Consider the following 15,755-nt stretch of genomic DNA (forward strand, 5'->3'; position numbering starts at 1 on the left):
ACGTACGCAAGGCCAACGCACCACGCTAGAAACCAATGCACCCAGCAACAGGCGCACCACCGAGAACCAAAACAATCAACACACATTATTGATGACCAACGCAGAATGATCGACCGACCTTTGGACCAACGATCGACGACCAGAAAACGCTGACGCCGCTGATCGGTTAAACAAAACCGATCACCCGTGAAATAATTAGTTAGTCTTAAGTTAGTGCCTACTTGTATCACATCAAAAGAAGAATAAAGTGTTTTTTTATACCCAACCGAGTGTTTGGTACTTAATTTATATATATATTTTCAAAATTCTATCAATATGGGTATCAAATGAAAGGGCTTGATTAGTAGAATACAGTAATTTATGAAAAATGTTAATCCAAGATGGCAGCCGCTACAAAATGGCGAATTACATATTCTCTCAAAATCTCATCAAAATGGGTATCAAACGAAATGGTTTGACTAGCAGAACACAGTCGCTGATGAAAAATTCAAATCCAAGATGGCGGCCGCTACAAAATGGCGGATTACATATTCTCTCAGAACACCAGTAATATGGGTATCAATGATGGATTACGTATTTCCTTAAAACCCCATCAATATGGGTCGATACCCATATTGATGGGGTTTTAAGGAAATACGTAATCCAGATTGACAAGTAGAACACGGTGCACCCGTGGCCGAGTGGTTAGCGTCTCACATTATCATGCCGGGTGTTCAGGTTCGATTCCCGTTCTGGCCGGGGGTTTTTTTCGTCAAAGAAATTTCCTTCGACTTGCACTGTGGTCACGCGTATTCTAGAGCTTGCCCCTCGGAATACATTCAAGGCGTGTTATTTGGCTTAAGAAATCTCAACTGAGTTTTATTAAATGACGCTAGTTATTGCGTACGTTGAGACGGCAAAAGTTCCACAGGGAACGTTAACGCCATTCAATAAGAAGAAGAAGAAGAATAAGATCCATTTTGTAGTGGCCGGCATCTTGGATTTATATTTTTCATCAATAATTGTATTCTACTAGTCAAGCCCTTTCATTTGATACCCATATTGATTAGGTTTGGAAGAAATATATATGGCGCCATGCTGGCGGCCAATTTGGATTTGAATTTTTCATAAATAACTGTGTTCTTCTAGTTAAGCCCTTTCGTTTGATACCCACATTGATGGGGATTAGAGAAAATATTAAATCCGCCATTTTGGATTTTCAAGATCATGAAATACGAAATACGTTTTATAATGACTACAGAAATAAAGGTGTGTTCCAAATTTCAGATCAATCGGTCAACAGGAAGGAGGTTAAATTTCTATTAATATGGGACAGCGCTACAGACAATAGGCCGTATGAATAAAAAAAAGTATTTACTTATTCTGCGTTTCCAAGTAAAGTAAACTTTCCTAGTATTTACTTGGATCCGTATGATTAAAAGTTTACTTTACTAATTTCATTTTAACGTATGTTCGAATTCGAACATAGTTCTTACTTTGTCAAACATCTGTCAACTGATTGATTGGTTTCAAAACGTCACTTTTCTCGCCCGGTTTGTGATCCTTTCATTTCATCGATAACAATGATTTTTGGCCACGAAAACATCGAGGTACTCGAAGAGATTGTTCTGGTAGATGATGGTAAGTTGAGTTTTTTAATTGTTGCTTAAAAATACTAGTTTCCAATCATAAATTTACAGTCGAAGGATCTGCCGAAAAATCAATCAGCAGCGGTAACGGAAGAAAGAGGAAGAATCAATCTAATCAGGAACAAGTGGATGCTGTGTCTGTGGAAGTACTGGAGGAAGTAGGAAAAATTTTACTTTCCAAATCGCAAACACCACCTGTGCGGGAGAAGAAAAAAACAGCGTTGGCTGCGATGCGACAACAGTTGCTCATCCGATGTGGATTGGAGTTCTCTGGCGACCAAATATTGAAGAAAATCAATAATATGAAGACCGCTGTTAAAGAAAAAACGGATACCAAAAAAACAGGGAACGTTAAAATTGTGCTCAACCAACCGCAAGAAAAGTTTTATGGACTGCTGGGGGGTGTTGACAATCCCAGCATCATCAGCGTTCCGTGTAAGTAAAAATTATTCAATTATTTCAATTATATTGAAACTTATGAAATGTTATCATTTATCATAACTTTTACAGATGGTCTGGCAGTAGGAAGCAAAAATATAGCAATGGGGAAGGATCCACCGAAGGAGGAGCATGATTCTTCTGATGATTATGATTACAACAGCTTGCAGAACGCGTTTCTGGCGCCGAGTCAAGCGTGTCAAACACTAAAAACGAATCAAAAATCGGTATGTGTTTTATTTTAATTCTACTTTTACTTTTAACCATTTCTCTCCTAAAATTGTTCTTCAAAAAAAAACTTTTATAGTTTTTTAATTTTTTTTTTATTATTCCAGACACGTGGCAGAACACAACAAACAGTGTGTGAGGAGCAACTTAAGTTCCTGAAAAAGCAACAAGATTATACGGATGTATTGAAAGCAAACCAAGAAGAGCGACACCAAAAAGAAATGGAGCTGTTGGTTCTGAAAAAGGAAATTGCTGTCCTGAAAATCAAAAAACTCAAAGAGAACATGATCATCTGAAAGTGTATATATTTTTTTGTATATATTTTTTAAATTAAAGTTAAATTAATAAAGTGCCCGATTTTTCTCAAATGAAGGACCGTCGTCACAAACGAGCGGAAAAGGAATATTTGGCGCATCATAATACATTTTTCACTTGTTTAAATGTAAGATAGCAGCACTAAATATTAATCGCATAAGATAAACAAAAGAGTTTTCAGAAGCAAAGTACGCTCATGAGCATACTTGATAATGACAAAGTAAATACTTGATAAATGCTGTTTTATTCATACGAAATCAAGTAAACTTCCATTTTCGAAAAGTTCATACTCAGTTGCCAGTTTTATTCATACCAAACGTAGTAAATACTTAATGTCACTGCTCGAATGCGTGATTCAAGTAAAGTAAAGCTGAATTTTATTTTTATTCATACGACCTAATGTTACAAAGTTACCCACGTACATACAAATCTTTACAAACGGGTCAAATAATCGACCCCGTCCTGTATACCGAAGAGTTTTGCGGTTTCCCGGATCGAAAATCTAAACTAAATTGATACAATAGTAACTATCAGTCACATTAATTAAACATGCAAAAAATGTCATGGTTTTGGCATAATATTGAATGTAATAGAAAAGTGTCCGGATTAAAAAGCGTCCGGATTTAGAAGCATCACTGTACATAATATGATCCGACATATTGATTTCTTCGTGGAATTCCGCCATAACAACAAAACGTTGAGCTAAAATCCATATGCAATAAATAGCCTAACGCAATCCTACGTCAACGATGCGGACGTGTCTCGAACATAACCTACTTGTAATTTTGTTTGGTCCCCTTTTTCACATTGGTTTCAGTATCGGAGATCTCCATATATGGAGATCCCCCACTCTCTGTCATTCTTATGCTAAAGCTATCGTTTACTTATACAGCCAATCCATGGCAAACCGATATAGTGGTTCTCAGATTTTCGTGAAAAGTGGTAGTTTTTCCAGAAATGACATTTTTCAAAAATTTATAACTTGTGAACTACTGAACCGATTTAGACGGTCGACATTTCAAACTAAAGCTAATCAGCTAGTCATTCTTGGAAAAATGCTGCGCTTGCAAAAATTCCAGGTTTTGGTTTTGTCATTATTGATTGTATTTGTTCTTTATAGTTTTCACGGTCTCGGGACCAAGTGAGCTATATTTTTTTATATTTTTTATGGAAAGCTGATTTTTTACATAACCTATCTCGAAATCAGGAAGGCGTTTGTTTTCGTTTTTGAGTTATGATTTTTCAAAGTTAACCGATGGTCCAAAAAATCATTTTTCTCCCATTTTTCCCCTATAAAAAATCATAACTTTTGATCTACTCGACCGATTCAGATGATCGACATATCAAATTAAAGCCAATGAGCTAGTCTTGTTTGAAAAAATATTACACTCTGAATAAAAATGGATTTTGTTTTCGCAATTATTGTTTATATTTGTTTTTCATATCTTACATCGTTTCGGGACCAAGAGCGCCATATTTTTTTATATTTTTTCCTGAAAGCTGACATTTTTTCACAAAATATATCCGAATACCAGAGAGGTGTTATTTTTCGTTTTTATGTTATGATTTCTCAAAGTTAACATGTTTTCAGTGTTCGTTCAATATTTCTATGTGGATGTTTCTAGACTGGATTTATGTGACTATAATTCAATTAATTGGCAAGTGTGTTATTTTTTCAAAAAATGCTAGCTAGTAGGCTTTAATTTGACATGCCGATCATCTGAATCGGTCCAGTAGTTCAAAAGTAATAAATTTTTGACAAAAGTCATTTTTGGGAATAAAGGGAAAAATGATTTTCTGGACCATCGGTATCTTTGAAAAATCATAACACAATAACTAAAAATAAAGCGTCCCCGATGTTATGTGAAAAATCCTCAGCTTTCCATAAAAAATATAAAAAAATATAGCGCCCTTGGTCCCGAGACCATGAAAACTATAAAAAAAAAATACAATCAATGATGACAAAACCAAAACCTGAAATTTTCGCAAGCGTAGCATTTTTCCAAGAATGACTAGCTAATTAGCTTTAGTTTGATACAGGGTAACTTCGATATAACGTACATTTCACTTTCAAAATTGTACGTTGTATCAAATTGTACGTTATATCGAAGCATAATAAAGGACTCACAAACGTAGCCTAAAATACATTATTGTGTTGCTATTTTAGTAAAGTTAATGAATAAATTCAATTAGAAGTCGGAGCCAGACTTTCTCATAATGTTTCCCTTCGTACTGTTGATTAAAGCTTGATTCATTTAGAATCCGGAATCACAAAACCAGCTGTATTTCGGGATTGATTAAAGGTACAAACCATGTTTTAGCATCACAACACAGATAGTTCATTGTTTTTTCAGATAAAAAATATTCAAAAAAAATTCCTTTTTATATCGAGTTATATCGAGGTAAAATGTACGTTATATCGAGTGACGTTTTATCGAGGGTACGTTATAACGAGGGTACGTTATATCGAAGTTTACCTGTATATCGACCGTCTAAATCGGTTCAGTAGTTCACAAGTTATGAATTTTTGAAAAATGTCATTTTTGGATAAAAGGGGAAAAAGTCGATATTTCGGATCACCCTAAAATAAAAATGGGCACCCTAACAAAAAAATAAAAAAAATACGGGTCTAATGTTTTGCAAAAAAGAACAAAACTACCACTTTTTACCAAAATCTTTTTACGATAATCTGAAAAACCGATATAGTGGTTCTCAGTATAAATATGTTTATTATATCCATACCTGGCTGCGCACCCAGTGCGAATTACTACAAAATGCTTCTTAATTGAACGGAGGACCGCGTGTTAAACAGTTGAAACAGGCGAGATGATTTAAAGGCCAAAAATGCAATGGACTGTAATGTACCACACTATTGTTGGACGGCGCAAACAACTTTACGTTCTTTGACTTCGAGCTATTGTTGGAGAATGTAAATGTGCTTTTGAACAAACAACATTAAACAACGGGTAACGAGATTCTGCGAATTTTACTCTTTGGGCTGCAGTATGCAGTTTTGAAATTTGAGGCATTTATTTCATTATTTGATTCTCATAGATTTTCGGACAAATTATTTTTTAAATAATAAAAAATGGTAATCATTTTAAGTGCCTTAAAAAACGGATAAATGCTAAAATAACTCGGATTCCGTCCCATTTCTTTTGTGGGCAACCCTGTCGAAGACGATATCAGGAAATTAATTTCAATCCCCCACCCGATTGTAGTTTAGGTAGGAGCTTCATTATCTAGTCTTTAATTGATTTTACACAAAACAATGAAAAGACATTCAATGCTGGAAGCTATCATACATCAACGTTCTGACAGCCTCCTTTCATTGTTTCCATAGCATCATGAAGCTGCGAAAAACATAATCCTAATTACGCCTTACGCTTTCGCTGACGGAAGCACCCCTCCCCCGCGATGGCTTCTAATCAGCGGTTGTCTCAATCTTTTGCTATCTTCTGCGCATTCAAAGCTCTTCCCGGCGGAAGCCCATTTCGTCGTCGTTGCGCGATGATGTGACACACGAAGCGTTTCGAAATTGGTTCATTTCCTTGCCTCGTACGTAATTGTACCCTTCTTTTGTCTCAACTCTCGGTCTCGGTGTTGTAATCTGTGTTGAGATACGATTTTGCAGTGTAAGCATACATACTTAGATCGGGTTGATTGCGCGGCATTCGTTCGAGAAGCCGAATTTTGGGGAGGCGTTGTCATCCGTTCCTCCCGCCCTTGGCGGGTTTTGTGTGGAGCCGCCCGCGCTATTTTATGGTAATAAGCTTTATGGGAAGCGCGCGCGTCAAAGATGTAATTTGCTGCGGCATGTGTCATAATAATAATCACATGGAACGATGCGATCGTAAGGGGAGACTATCCTTGTTGGTTCAATGATACATATTTATTGTTATTATTAGTCTCTAGAACCAGCGTTATAACTCATCGAATTCACCCTTTCATTATGGATTCTGTGTAGTGAGAAGAAAATCTCATTAGTTTACAATGTTTTTCAGGACATGTTCGTGTTGAAGATTAAGGAGCATTTTCCGTATCGGAACTTGTCGAAAGCACCTTTCACCCACGTCCTCGTTTTTAATTAATCTTCCAGACCTTCTTCCTCTGTAACGACGATTGTTGTTAACTTTGAAATTCAAGAAACTCAAATCACTAAATCATATCGCTGGGCGCCGGCTGTGCTCCTTGGCACCGGAAACAGCACCAACCAATTTTCTTCTCGCTCTTCACAAAAGACATTTCCCGCTTTGCTTCATTCTTTTCCGGCGGAAGCGCGTGGTTTGAGAATTGTTTAATTAGATTTTCTATGACAATTTTATCGACCAAATCGGACGGAACAATAAAGCTCTGAATGTCTTCTCATCCAAAATGTACTTCTTATATTTTCTGCACCCCATTTTGAATTTTCGGGAACAATGTTGATGACTCGTACTTTCTCGTGATTGAATAAATCGTTTATATTTCTCAATATGTGCTCTGTTCGTCTCGAGGACAAATGTATGTGATCCTTTATATGTTGGATATGTTTGTCCTGATGTTCCTCCCGTTATATCAATTTTCATAAAATATCATGACACAAACACAATTACCAAAAGAGGCAAAAAAAACGGATTATCTAGTCCATACAATGCGAACTCAATGGCAATGGTTCTCGTATCGAACGCCTCGTTCCACTCACAATGGACCGAATGACACGTGTACAACATTAGAAGTAGTTGTTTGCCTTTGAATCGCGTTTTACCTTTTTGTAGAGATAGCAATAGCTACACTACCGTGTGACATCAAGTCGGAAAAAGCGTTCACTAGCGAAGGATGAAACGAAAATTTACTCACAAGTCACGAAACATCCTTCGATTGAATGGGGTAGCTTCCTCTGATTCCGGTGCTGATGTTTGTTGATAGCTCTCGAGGAAATGAAAGATTGCAAAGAAATCAATATACACAGAGCGCATTGACGAGTAAGAAGGTCATCTTATCTGTTTGTGTCTATTTTTTTTTCTCTGAAATCAATTCCGTGTCATTGCACAATTGGCTCCGTTGTTTCAATATGGCGCATACTCGAATGGTAGCAACATTTTGCGGTGTTTGCGGTATTACCGAAAAGAGAAACAACGGTCAAATGGACGCGAGACACTTTTGAATAATTCATGCTAGTAATGGAATCCCTTTACCCCGAGTTCTCACTTTTGCTGTCGTTTCAGCTATTTATGGGTCTGATTTATGTTTGCAGATTCGCATGCGGACCATTACACACGCCTGCGATGCGTGTCTTCTTCTAGGGGAGGAGAAAAATGTGTGAGGATGTTGTTCTGATTTTTCGACAACATTCAATTGGCATCAGATTGATGTATTTTTTCGTTGTTTTATCTGTGCTCATCTTGGATGAATTTGAAATTCAATCAGATATTGATTTATTGTTAGTCTGGGATGAATGTCTACATATCTTATGTTCACATTATACATCATAGAATTTCTAGAGGATACGATCATCATCTTAGATCATCAAAGAAAATTCATGAGTAACGAATAAGATTTTATTTCAGTGTACATTGGATACTTTTTTTTACACAACTTTTTTGCGTGATTTTTTTACGCAATTTTTTTGTGTGAATGCATCAAATCAATTCAGTATAAAATGCGTTTTTTAGCATCAAACTAATTCCTCTAACTATATTCGAGACAATAACAAAAGTATTCAGTTTTTTTTTATGAACAAAACATAAACAAATTTGCTGTGACGAATGAATAAGGTATTGAGTAGGGATTAAAATTTCGCTGTTATTTATAACTGGCTGACCCGGCAAACTTCGTCCCGCCCAAAATTTGTTTTTTGTTATCAATACCTTCTAACATTCAGGTTTTCTTACTCTTACAAGTTCATGAGTGCAATCGCAGAACTGTTCATTGATTGATCTTCTAATCGACCCCGTTGAATTTACCTTTTACTAAAAAATTCCTAGTACTTCCATCAAGACTGATCATTATAATATCAGATTATTTTCAGACACAATTCTCGTTTAAGATTTGTCAACCACTTGCAAATAACATGTTTCTCCTTTACATGGAATAAATGTTTGATACAGAAAATATGATAGAATAAAGACAGATCCCTCCCGTTTTCTCCCCTAAATTTGGGGGGAGGAGTGTCTATTCACCATAGAAACGTTTCGTGCCCCCTAAAATCTTCACATGCCAAATTTGGTTTCGTTTGCTTGATTAATTCTCGAGTAATGCAGAAATTTGTGTTTCATTTGTATGGCAGCCCCCTCTCAGCGAAGGGGGTGGAGTGTCTAACCACCATAGAAACATTTATTGCACCCTAAAACCTCCAGATGCCTAATTTGGTTGCATTTGCTTGATTAATTCTCGAGTAATGTAGAAATTTGTGTTTCATTTGTATGGTAGCCCCCCTTAGAGAGGGGAGTGGAGTGTCTAACCATCATAGAAACATATATTGAACCCTAAAACCTACATATGCCTAATTTGGTTTCAGTTGCTTGAATAATTCTCGAGTAATGTAGAAATTTGTGTTTCATTTGTATGGCAGCCCCCCCTAAGAGAGGGGGAGAAGTATCTAACCACCTTAAAAATATTTATTGCATCCTAAAACCTTCACATGTCAAATTTGGTTTCGTTTGCTTGATTAATTCTCGAGTAATGCAGAAATTTGTGTTTCATTTGTATGGTAGCCCCCCTTAGAGAGGGGGGTGGAGTGTCTAATCACCATAGAAACATCTATTGCACCCTAAAACCTCCACATGTCAAATTTTGTTTCGTTTGCTTGAATAATTCTCGAATAATGCAGAATTTTTTGTTTCATTTGTATGGCAGCTCCCCCATAGAGAGGGGGGAGGGGTCTCAAAAACCTTCCCCGGCCCCAAAAACTTCTACAAACCAATTTTCATGTCGATCGGTTCAGTAGTTTCCGAGTCCATAAGAATCAGACAGACAGACAGACAGAAATCCATTTTTATATATATGTATAGAAGAAGATAGATAGATAGATTTGAATGTAATAGGCAAAAAATTTGAGGCAAAAATTTTACTTATCCATTTTTGTATAAATTTCTTGATATTTCCACTAAAACACTTCATACTATTATAAAATAAATATCAGACATAATTTTCGTTTAGAATTGCTTAACCACATTCGAAAAAATTGCTACTCTATTCCATGTCAAACCGATATAGTGGTTCTTAGATTGTCGTGAAAAATTGTAGATTTGTTCTCTATCGCAAAAAAATAGACCGGTTTTTTTATTAAGGTGCCCATTTCCATTTTAGGGTGGTCCTAAAAATCGCCTTAAAAACGAAAAAATCACATCTTTGATTTTTGAGATGACCTCTGCTTTCAAGAAGAAAAAAATAAAAAAATATAGCGTAAATATAGCCAAGAAAACAAGAAAAAACAAATATAATCAATAATTACGAAAATAAAATCCAGATTTTTCGCAAGTGTAATATTTTTCTAAGAAACACCAACTAATTGTCTTTAATTCACTATATCGATCATCTGAATCGGTACAGTAGTTCATAAGAATTTTCAAAAAAAAAAAATTGGAAAAAGGCGAAAAATGAATTTTTCGGACCACCCTAAAATGAAAAAAAAAAAAATACGGGTCTTATATTTTGCGATAAACAAATCTACCGCTATTCACGAAAATCTGAGAACCATTATATCGGTTTGGCATGGAATGGCTGATAGAGTACACATTTGATAAGAAAAAAGTTAAATGTGTTTATTTCATCTGAAAACCTTTTATTGTTTCCGCTTCATAAATCGAATACACATAATAAATACATAATGGATGATATTCTTTTCGCTAAAATTAAATTCAATTTAGACGTCTTCAAATGCGACCTAGTCCGAAACCCGGGGCTTTTTGATAGGTATCTGTTCTATGCCAGTGCGCAATGTTTCAGGTGGATATAATAAGAATCCACGCAAACACATCTATGATATTACGATTTTTAAAAGAATTAAAAATTGTCTGGACAAGTTGCGATTGGAATTCCGATCGACGAATGGTGAGGGTATTCGGAAAAAATGTACTTTGAAAAATTGCTCTCGATGACAAACACGGTTTCATACTGGACCCAGGCACTTATGATCTAGCCCTCCCTACTTTTCGGACAAATACTATATGCATAATAAACCACACACTCCACACATTTTACCAGGGCTCGGCAAAGTCATATTCAACTGAAGATAGTAGGGGGACTATGAAGAAATCCGCCTTCGCATTCAATTGGAAATGAGTTTATGCTTCTTCCAGCTGTTTCCCCGTCAACATGACTCAACAGTCATTCGCTAAAGCTAAAGCGGGCTATAATAAGCCTGGTATTCTATTTACGTTGTGCATGTATCGATGTTTGACTTCACGGTGGGTAAACAATGGAGCTGTCCATTTATGGTGTAACTATTTTTTCATCACAAATCAAGTTTTCGTTTCGCTTTATATGGCCGTTGAAATAAGATTGTGTACGTGGGCAATGAGACTCGTGTCAAGAGTAGTAGTGGTGAATTGAAGTCAGGTTGAATAAAGAGGCAGATTTGTATTCATTCGTCACGTCAATTGGAATAAGCATTTGCTAGAATAGTTCATCAGTCATCCTCGTTCTTAATGCTCGTCAATTCAAGTCATGTTGACGCCGAATGCCGAAGTAGTCCTAGTCGAAGCGATTGATAGAAGAGTCAATTCATTTAGGCAGACTGCAAGAACCTAAAATATTTTTTTTACATAAATATATATTTACTAGCTGACCCGGCAAATTTCGTCCCGCCCAAAATTTATTTTTCGTTATCACATCCACGTTTTCTTACTAAGCGTTACGTTGCATGCCAAATTTGGTTTTATTTGCTTGATCGATTCTCGAGTAATGCACTCCACCCCCCCCCCCCTTAGAGAGGGGGGTGGAGTGTCAAACCACCATATAATTATTTATTGGGTGGAGTGTCAAACCACCATATAATTATTTATTGCATCCTTGAACCTCCATATGCCTAATTTGGTTTCATTTGCTTGATTAATTCTCGAGTAATGCACAAATTTGTGCTTCATTTGTATGGCAGCCCTCCTAAGACAGGGGGGAGGGGTATTTAACCACCATAGAATCATTTATTGCACCGTAAAACCTCAACACGGAAAATTTCGTTTCATTTGCTTGATTAATTCTCGAGAAATAAATTTCTAACTTCTAAAAAATAAGAATAAACGATTTCTAAAGAAAATTTGTGTTTCATTTGTATGGCAGCCCCCTCTTAGAGAGGGGGGAGGGTTCTCAAACTGTCACGAAAACCTTCCCCGAAACCCTTACATACTAATTAATACTAAATAATACTCATTTGAATTTGGTTTATTACGAAGTTCTTACAAACTGTTACGAAGTGAACAGTTTGTGCTTTACATCTTATTTCTAGATAAAGAAATTGCATTATGAGATGCATGTTTTATATGATAAGTTTTTTGTTAATATTGAATGTTGAACTTTTCAAAATACCAATCGTTTTTTTTTGTTGCCAACCCAAGAAAAATATTCTTTCCGTCTTTTAAATTATTGTCAAATTCAGTAGCATTTGCATTGGAAATTTAATACTACATTAAATTTGACATGTAGCGAATGAGAGGCAATGAAGAATATAAACTTACCGCACCGAAAGCGATCAGGACGCTTCGGTTCACATGCTTATGTATCAAGAAGTGATAATCGAAAAAGAGTTTTCTCGTTCTCGTTTGTGTCGCGGTTCGTAGCATGTAACAACAAACGGATGCGATTTTGGGAAACCATTTCTACAAGATCACATTTGAAGCATCGAAAGTGAGTTATTCAGCGAAACGTTCATATGGCCAACACTGGTTGATGGAGACTTTCACTTGCCGCAGCAAAGATACTGTTCATAATATCTTCGCAAAAGTATAAAAAGCATGTCTTCCATCCTTGTTTGTATTAGGTTGGGGAAAAAGTAATCCATTATTTTCTCGATAGCTGGCTTTAGAGCAATTCCAAATGAACTCGACAAATGACAAAACATGAGTATGTTTGATTCGAATGAAAGTTTGTGTTCCGTTTGGGTTGGAGGAAATATGAGTTTACCACAGCAATCGGGAAATTTTTGGCTAAAATGTAACTTTTGAAAAGGGCGTATCGATTTTAGTAGGAGATATCTTTGATAATTTATATCTCAAAAACTATGAGTCGTACCGTAAAAGTGTATTAGAAAGAGTTATAGAGTATTGATGTTAAAACGTGAAAAAATATAACTGAAATAAAAAATTAGTACTTTTATTTATTTACAAAAAAAACTTTAATTTGCAATATCTAAAATATATATTTTTTATTTTTTTTCATTTTTTTTTCATATAAAATAGAAGTCATGTAGAAAAGTTAAAAAAACAGTCCAAAATGGCAAAATTATTTTTGGCGAACTTTGTGGAACATCGAATTTTTATGAATTTTCGAAGCTTCGAATTTTTGTATGTTAACAATCATTTTTAGCCACAAATTATGAATCCTGATGTGATTTAAAATAAAAAAGCTTATTAATCTCCTTCTAAATGCAGCCATTCTCGAGATATTTGAAAAAACATTTCTAATTTATTGTTTTTTTTTATGGTAAATAGGCATTTTAATATGTGTGTCGTGTTATACCGTCATGTTCATGAAACTTTATGAATTTGCTTATAATTTTCAACCACATTTCTAAATACATCATTATGGTAAAAATATATGTTTAGTTACTCTTGAGTCAGAACATTCCCATTTGCTGTCGAAAACTCATATTTCCTCCAACCCAAACGGAATACAAACTTTCATTCGAATCAAAAATACGTGTTTTAAAAATCTGCATTTTTAGGACGATTTCATTTGGAATAACTCTTTAGTTATCAATATCTCGCGAAATATCGATCATACAATTTCAAGTTAAGGCTCGTTGTAAAGGTGACATTTTACACTTAAAACATTTTTTTGCTGTTTTTTGTTTGCTCCATTCAGTTGTGAGGCCCAGGGTGGAAGTAAACAAAGAGAAAATTCGGTACATTTTACACTTGTTCTTTTATAAAGGCGAAAATGCAAACTAGGTCACTGCAATTGTGAATGGTGTTAATGGTGCCGATACTGTAACAATAAAATACGTGCATTTATTATTTATTATTTTATTTTTTTTTTATCATAAATTGTTCTTTTTTCTATATTTTGTTAATTTTGGATGTTTTAATGCATCCACCATATAGTCCGGACCTGGCACCAAGCGATTGCCATCTTTTCCTCGCATTGTAAAACTTCTTGAGTGATAAGAGATTGGGATCAATATAAGATTGTAAAAATCTTTTGCTAAAGTTTTTCGCTAATAAGGACTAAGACTTCTATGAGAGGGGTATTATGAAGCTACCTTCAGAATGGCAACAAATTTTCCAACAAAATGGTACATATTTGATCCAAATCGGACAACCCGAAGCATATTGAAAAAAAGATTTGGAATTCACCCAGAAATAATGGCTTACTTTATCCTAGAGGTGGGCAAAACGGTTCATTTCAGTGAGCGGCTCAGTGCCGCTCATTCACTGAAACGAGCCAGCTCATTTGTGCGGATCTGTTTTGAGCCGAAACTCTTTTGAACCGCGACTCTTTTTGAACCGTGGTTTTGCAACATTTGCAACGAACCGTGGATCGTGCGCTCGTTCTGACGAACTGGCTCAAATGAGCGGCTCGTGAGCGCTCGCCCATCTCTACTTCATCCCCAACCTAATATATTATCACATTTTCTGACTCGGCGAACGTTGTTCTGCCATATGATTTATTTGTAGTAAATATTTTGGGTGTTAAATGAAACATAACTAATGTATGGTAAGTATGTTTGAATGTTTGAATGTATGAATGCTTTAACGATCTATAAAATTAATCGAATGTGATCGATAAAAAAAGAATGAACGGAGATTTGTATGATGTTTTTTGATTCAACGTATTAAAGTAACTGACATGTTTGATGTTTTAAAAGTTAACTGTAAAGAGAAAAAAGTAAAACATTTTTGTGGAAAGGTAGAAAAATGAAAATCAATATTCATTTCGTTCAAATGCTGTCCCGTTGGTGGAAAATACGAGCTTGTCATATTCAAGAAGGACGGCTAAATTTAGAACTGCTGGGTCTCGTTCATGAATTGGGAAACCGGTGCTTTTCCCATAGAATACATATTTAATATGTAAAGCTAATTTTTAAAATGTTTGTTTTAAAAGCGTGTTTATTCCACCCGAATATCCATTGCCATTTTTGCTTCACAGAAATGGAACACACGCGCTGTTATGTCATAACAATGCATTGCGCTTTGGCCTGGCAATAGCAAAGACTGTGTCGGCTTTGCTCATGATAGCGTATCGCATAGGGATTGCATTACCGTGCCAAAATTTCAATAACCGGTTATTCGGTAATGAAAATTTCATTATCGGCAAAACCGGTAACTACTGGTAGAAAAAACACTTTGAAATAAACCATTTTCTTGAAAAAACGGCTTCTATTGATAATGATTAGTTTACAAGAAAACATTTTGCAAGTTTTGGCTACTTAGTTTGGTGGTTAAAGTAATACTTAGGGACATGAATGATGTTAATTTTGTCGTCTTCTGATTTAGATCGGATCTCATTGACGAAATTTTCAGAAGAGAAATTCGCACATTTAACGATGTTGGGCGTACACGAGGAACGTTTTAATCAATCCGTTTATAGACGTTGAGTTTAGGCTGAACGTTGATACCTTCGATTGCCGCAATCGTCGTTCAAATTTTCCTTCGATGCTCAGGTATTCTGCAGGTTCTGCTTCGTCCAGTTGATTTATTCCTTCCTGCTGTCCAGTTACTGAATCAATACCGTAATCATCAAATTTCATCAAGTCACGAATGATTTCAAATACCTGTTTGATCAATGCAATTCGTAACGTTTAATAGAAGACGCCGAAATCATCATTAATTGTGCCACGAGCAGAATGATTATTCAGATACGCGAACAAATCTGCATATTGGAATCATTTTTCTGCAATCCTTTCAATCAGGGCTTCACGCAGCTGCTTCGAAAGTTTTGATGATTTGTCCGATAGCTAACATAAAGGGTGTGTCACATCAAATTGCATCACGGAAAAAACGCTGTAGA

At 35.7% G+C, this 15,755-nt stretch overlaps 1 protein-coding gene across 1 annotated transcript in view; it reads right to left on the reverse strand.

Annotated features, from left to right (window-relative positions):
* The window catches only part of LOC129770635 (calcium uniporter protein, mitochondrial), a 480,509-nt gene that overhangs the window by 61,242 nt on the left and 403,512 nt on the right, over positions 1-15,755 (reverse strand). The window lies entirely within an intron of this gene.

This window comes from Toxorhynchites rutilus, chromosome 2, assembly GCF_029784135.1.
Source record: "Toxorhynchites rutilus septentrionalis strain SRP chromosome 2, ASM2978413v1, whole genome shotgun sequence".
Classification (NCBI taxonomy): Eukaryota; Metazoa; Arthropoda; class Insecta; order Diptera; family Culicidae; genus Toxorhynchites; species Toxorhynchites rutilus.